Here is a 7542-nt window from a genome sequence, read left to right on the forward strand (position 1 = left end):
TACGCCCAGCAGTTGTTTTTTTATTGTTTTTGTGTAACGGACGTGGATATTAAAAAGCCAGTTTTCTATACCTAGATGGAACATCAAGCAAAAAGGGGATCTGCAGAAACAAGACCTGATCTACGTGATTTTCTTAATAAATCTGAATGTGCATCAGATATAAAACAGTTAAGACTATTGGCAGATGGTTGTGCGCTTCAGAATAAAAATGCACACATGATGCATATGCTCATGTTATGGCTGTACAGAGATGCCCCACAAAATATTAAATCTGTGGTACTTATTTTTCCGGTACGCGGATATTCATATTTGCCAGCGGACCGTGTTTTCGGACAAATTGAAAAGTTACACGATCCTACAGTCTACAGTACAATAAAACCCGCTACACAATATTATGACATTTACTCCAAGAAGGGAGAAGTTAAACAACTTGGTAGAGACTGGACAGTTTATGATATAAAAAGTGCGTTAACCACTTTAAAAAAAATTGAAGGAATCAGTGCAGCCAAACGAATCATTATTACGAGATCACAAAACAACTACGATATTTTGCTTAAGACCGAAATGTTCTACAGAAATAATGGTCCATCCAAACAATTCCAAACATTATTGAAACGTGAAAAGAATCTTTCGACTTAAATTAAACCAAAAAAACTCCAAAACCTCTCGAAACTCCAGAACTATCAGGGACAAATTGGGTCAACGATCCTGAGCTAACATGGTTAGAACCAATTCTTTCTGAAACTGGTGAGCAAAATGGGAATCAAGCTATCCTTGGTGAAACTGAGGATGATGATGTTATCGAAGAAGCTGAGTGCTGTGATTGCAATGATGATGACAATGGGGACCTTTATGACATGTAAAATACTTACCATATTGTTCCATTAATTTTTAAACAATATTTTGTATTTAAAAATAAAATACTATTTGTATGAAGTTACTTGAGCTTTATTACATCGTTACTACCAAAAGTCAGTCAAACCGCTTGTGTAGACAATCAAAATGCGTTTTGTCCAATGATGACAATCTAAATGCCGTTTGTCCAACAGTTTTTCAAGTTTTTTGGGATATTATTAATATTAGATTTTTGGCATATAGGTATAATATTTGAATGATTTTTTATGCATTTTTTAGGTATATCAGTTTTTCGTTTAATTTCTTGCCAAACGCGTAGCAGTTTTTCTCTATTTGCCAAAATTACAAAAAGTGGACAAAATGCATTTAGAAAATCTGCTCCTCAATTATTTGTTTATCAACTATAAAATAAAAATTGATTACATTGTGTTCCTCACGTTTTATATTTCTAAGAACAGGTCATTTACACAATCTCGATTTGACGAAACAGTATGGCTGCGTACGCCGTCCATGTTTAACTGCGAATGCCCTTTATGCTCATCAAAAAAACTGAAGGCCGTGGTTCCTGACGAGTGACGAATGAACAGCTCGTAAACAGTTCGTCCTGCCGTAAAAATTATACGAATATAGCGTTCGCATACAGTTCGGCTCGCATATGTGTACACGGCTTAATAAATTGCTCTAGTCAGTACGTGTTCGCGAGTAAAATAGACCTGGATCCCGCGTAAGAAAAAAAAGTTGATTAATAGCAAGCTGAAAATTTGTTAATAGCTTAACGGTGTCTAGTCGGACAAACATTGATGCACGGGAACACTGGAACAGGGGAAGTTTTAACGGTGGAACATGATAAACGTGTCGTCCTGACAAGTTTATGATGGTGAAAAATAGCAAGTTGTTTTTAAGTTTATTCAATAGCCAACGTTATATAATATATGAAAAAATGTTTGTCCGACAAAAAGGTTGGGCATTTTAACGAGTCCGACACGTAGAACATGTCACATCACAGGAACTATGTTGGTGATGAATAGCAGTCTGATTTTTGCATGAGAGCTTAATGAAAGGTTAAAAAAGTAATTGGAAGTTCTGTCGGAAAAAATTAATGGGAAATTCTCCTAGTCGGTCATTCTAAACATGAAAGATATAGACAAAAATGTTGGTGATAAATAGCAAGCTAATTTTGATTTGTTTATGTACAAATTATATTTTGTTACGCAAAAAGTTATATGTCGGACAAAAAGTTTGGGCAAATCGAAGGAAATAAATAAAAAACTTTTTTTCAGAATGACTTAGTCACATATTGATAAAGCTATTTTAGTTGTATATTATTATTTATATTCACATATTTGCATGTGCATATATATACATGCACACTCCAAAAACAGTGAGGTAAGTATCAATGCATGTATACAGGGTGTCCAGAAACTCTACCGACAAACGAAGACAGGAGATTCCTCAGATAATTTTAAGACAATTTAACCCAATTCACCTAGTTCGAAAATGCTTCTGAAGGGAGCTAGAGCTCCTTGAAGATGGCGTCATAAAATTAGTTTTTCTTAAATACCTCCAGAAGGCTTCTATCTAGAACAACGAAAATTGGTATGCGTATTTGCTTTTCAGAGATAAATCGATTCCATCGATAGCAAATTTCTAGTACCGGTCATAGGCGTCCGTTTTGGGTAGAGCAACGGGTATTTTATCGTATAACTTTTTTGTCCTTAACTTTTATGCATTTTTGACACCGGATTATTAAATTGTAAGGTATTCTAGTACTAAAAGGTACTCTTGTTTTAAGTCGGTAGGATGCATCGTTTTCTAGAAAAATCGATTTGAAAGTTTTTCGTTTTTGGAATTTAAAAAAAAATTGAAAGAACTTTTCAACAAAAAACGAAGTATTTTACCAACATAAAGTAAGAGTAACTTTTAGTACTCGAATACCTCATAATTTAATAATCTAGTGTCAAAAATGCTCGAAAATTCAAGACAAAAACAATATGCTATAAAATAACTGTTGACCTACCCAAAACGGACGCCTATGACCAGTACTAGAAATTCGCAATTAATGAAATCGATTTATCTCTGGAATATAAATAAATGTACCAGTTTTGTCTTTCTAAACAGTTTTTTTTTTTAAATTTTTTTTTGTATTTCAGAAAGTGAAAAATTTTCAAATCGATTTTTCTAGAAAACGGTGTGTCCTACCGATTTAAAACAAGAGTACCTTTTAGTACTAGAATACTTCACAATTTAATAATCCAGTGTCAGAAATGCATAAAAGTTAAAGATAAAAAAGTTATGCGATAAAATAACTGTTGCCCTACCCAAAACGGACGCCTATGATCGGTACTAGAAATTTGCAATGTATGGATTAGATTTATATCTTGGAGGTAAATACGCGTACCAATTTTTGTTTTTTTAAATGGAAGCGTTCTGGAGGTATTTTAAAAAACTAATTACAAGACGCCATCTTCAAAGAGCTCTATAGTTTATTTTTTAACCAGGAGGAGTAAACTAAAAAGACAGATTCACACCCAAGAAAGTCACTAGAATAATAACCAAATACATACATCTTCTTTTTTGGTTGATCTAGTCGGCCCTCAACGGTAATCCATAAATATTATATTAAATTAATACGTCGCTAAAGAGTTCCAAAAACAACTGCTTTTTATATAAAAGCAGACTAACAATCTAAAAATTAAAAGAATAACACAGAAAACACAAAAACCGCCGATATAACTTAATTAACTTGTGAAATGTCACTAGTGTCAAAATTTGATAAATGTCATTAGTGTCAAAATTTTATAACAGAGTAAACTTGCCTGCGGTTGGACCAATTACAAACAAGCAATACAGCGCGGTAAATTTGAATCACTCCTCTTGGTTAAAAAACAAACCATAGCTCCCTTAAGAAGCATTTTCAGACTAAGTGAATTGGGTTAAATTATCTTAAATTTACCTGAGGAATCACCTGTCTTCATTTGTCGGTAGAGTTTCTGGACACCCTGTATATTGCAAAACAATTATTTTTTTGGGTGGAGTTTGTTCTAGATATTCTCAAAATGACAATAAAAAATGTCAAGGAACATGTGAAAGCAATCTCTTAGGGTTTTCTAATTGGGCGCATCAGAAAGTACGGAAAATTTCCTACTAAAAACGTTGTATACATTTTTTTCCATACTCAAATCTTAACCCTGTAAACGACATTGAAAAATGTGAAGAGTCTAAAACTTGGGTGCTTATAAGAATAGACGTAAATATGACACATTATGCTTAGAAGTATGTATTAGAAGACTGCATTTGTCAGTGTGACACTTTGTGCTATACAAAGTAGTATTTGAAGCCACGTGTGTTGAAAATTAAATTTTATATTAACTACTTATGGAGTGTTTTTGTGTCTATTTTTGAGTGTCAACAGCTTAAATTTTAAGTCGCCAAATCAAAAGTGAAACCATTTAACGGAACATTTTTGAGTAATTTTCGAACATTTTACAAAGTTAGTAAAATACTTGGTCATCAATTCAATGATATTCAGTTGCCAGATAATTGTGAAAATTCTATTGAATATCATTCTTCGTGCTATAATGCTTTGCTTGATTGAAAAAGGGTACTTAAATAAATTATTACTAAAATTGTATAACGTAATTTTTCTCAACTTTATACAAATGAAATAATAATGTAATTAATACGTCACATGGCTAAGCTAGAAATAATTTGCTGCCAAAATAAATCGATTAGTTTAAATTTGAAGTTACGATTGCAATTTATTATGAATTATTGTCAAAAGTGACAACAGTTTTTCTTAAATGGAAATGTATTCATAGACATAAGGGTAAACAGGGAATACAGTGCAAAAAGTCGATAGGTGGTCTATCTATCTCTTTTAACCAAGCGATCCCTCGCATGTGGCAGACAAAGATAGCTAGACCACTCAACCCATAATATAATTTGCCTGATCTACTATAAATGTATTACAGTGAGGTATCTAAATGAAGTTGAGATAAATCGAAAGATATCGATTGTAATTGATTGCAGGTACTTTTGACATAGAATAATCACCCCTTATTGAAATTTCAAAAATTATTTTTTTAAATTGTCCGACTACAAAATCTACCCCTTATTTTTTTCCGACAACAGTCATTCTTGGTAAGGAATAATTTACTTAATTAAATTTCGTCTTTGTCGGAAAGCTATTTATCACCAGCATTTTTGTCTATATCTTACCTGTTTAGAATGTCCGACTACGAAAACTTCCCATTAATTTTGTCGGACAGAACTTCCAATTGCTTTTTTAATCTTTCATTAAACTCTCATGCAAAAATCAGACTGCTAGTCATCACCAACATAATGCCTGTGATTCCAACGGACTCGTTAAAATGCCCAACATTTTTGTCTGACAAACATTTTCTCATATATTACATAACGTTGGCTATCGAATAAACTTAAAAACAACTTGCTATTTTTCACAATCATAAACTTGTCAGGACGACACGTTTATCATGTTCCACAGTTAAAACTTCCCCTGTTCCAGTGTTCCCGTGCATCAATGTTTGTCCGACTAGACACCGTTAAGCTATTAACAAATTTTCAGCTTGCTATTAATCAACTTTTCTTTCTTACGCGGGATCCAGGTCTAAAATTCTGCCAAACCGAACGAGCCGTATTTTCGGCTCGTATTTGGTCGTTGATGCTCAGTAGATACAGACGTTTAGTGTATTCGTTGTCTTCGCCCAAATATTTAATTAAATACCAAATTTGATTCGTTGCGAACTTAAAAATGGCATGGAACAGAGAAAAATACTTAGATCTTAGATTGATTTATACTCATATGAACGCTGTCCTGTGTTATGGAATCCGAAGCACTGGCAATATTATAAGAAATAAGATAAAATTATGCATGGATATTGAAAGCTGAAGAAGTGGTATGTATCTCCGAAGAAGCAAAGAAAAATATTAATAGTTTGCTTATCAGTTTCCGAAGAGAAAAGGCAAAAAGTACCAAATCGACGTGTAGAGGAAAAGGTAGTTTTTTTTCAAAATTCTTACCAAAGAAAGTCTATATCTCCCAACAGAGATTTTTGTTACGACTTAAAAACAAATTCATTATCCAATGTATTTTTGATATTTTTTTAAATTTCTTTATATTCGTAATAAATTGAATAAGAAAAAAGCTCCAGCAGCTATAACCAGATTCTCTGCTTCCATGGTCGGACGAAATCTAAAATAAAATGGGCAGAACATGGGAACGTGGCGAATAGAACGAACATTTGGAATAATTTAAGTATTTGCTTGTTTGTGCGCGGCTCGGCTCGTTAGGTTCGTTTGGTTCGTTCGGTAGAAGATGCTCTAGTCAGCACGCACCTTTAAAAACCCCTTTTATAACGATTTGCTAATAAAACTTTTAAAATACTAAATTCATTATTTCATACCTTGTTCCTCTCCTTAACAGTCTATTAAACTCACTATCACTGATATCAAGTGTACTTAACACAAATATTTTTACTGTAAAACAATATATTTAAAAAAATATTTGTCCTGGGAAAAGCAAAAAGAAGAAACAAATGTGGAAATTAATTTTAATTCTTTTAACCTTGAAATTACTGACGTTCTACAATGGTTCCGATTAAGAAATTTTGAGATATTTTTAATGTTGTAACTTATCTGCTTCAGAGTCGTCCAATTTTTTTTTCTAAAATAGGGATGGCGGTTTTTGACAAAACACCAATTTTCGGTTATACCGGTTTTTGCTTACGGTTTAACCTGGCGGTTATAACCGGCCAAACAAACCGGTTATTAGAAAAACCGGTTTTCGGTTTTTTTAATCCAATAAGTTACAAAGTTACATTTACAATACACTTTAATTTGCGATACTCCATTCGACTCGATATCAATATGATCAAAATTAGTACTATCGAAAGAACATGTATTACTTTTAATACGTTTGTATATTTGTAGAATAGGTACATTTTAACTCGTTTAATACTTCCTGTATGAGTGTATCGTATTGAAAACGTAGCGAAATTCTTGGAGATTCGTATTCGTAATCAGCAATTCGATATTCATAGTCAGAGCCTTATTTTTGGTAATCAGAAAAAGTCATTCACCCACTTTTAATGTCAAGAGTTAAGTGTGAAAAATATATGACGGTTGCGTCTAATTCAACCAGATCGCTTCTTATGTAAATATTATGATTACAAATACCTTTTCAAGTAAATATTATAATAAAACTTAATAATTGTTTTTGGCTCACGTGGAATTGCACTTTCAGTTTGCTTCTGTATTTTATAAAATAAAATAAAATTTGAATTATGATTTTGTTTGGAATAATTACTTGAGAATAATAATTATGATTGGGATCCAAAATAATACCTAACCTAATCCTTATCACCGTAAAAACCTAATAAACGGTTTTTACTTTAAAAAGAAAATACCGGTTATAACCGGGACAAGAAAACAACCGGTAAAACCGGTTATTGCGAAGTAAAAAAACCGGTTTTAAGTTTAAATCGGTAGGTTTTTCCCATCCCTATTCTAAAATCATGTATTAAATACTTTACATAAAATATTTAATTAAAATTTTTAAAGACATTTTTACTAAAATTCTTGTGATATGCAATATTTTTTGTAGTATTCGCTAAAATTAGTAATTGTTTATATAAAGAAAATTGTATGTGATATTTTTAACCATTGCAG

The sequence above is a fragment of the Diabrotica virgifera genome, chromosome 8 (genome assembly GCF_917563875.1).
Source record: "Diabrotica virgifera virgifera chromosome 8, PGI_DIABVI_V3a".
NCBI lineage: Eukaryota > Metazoa > Arthropoda > Insecta > Coleoptera > Chrysomelidae > Diabrotica > Diabrotica virgifera.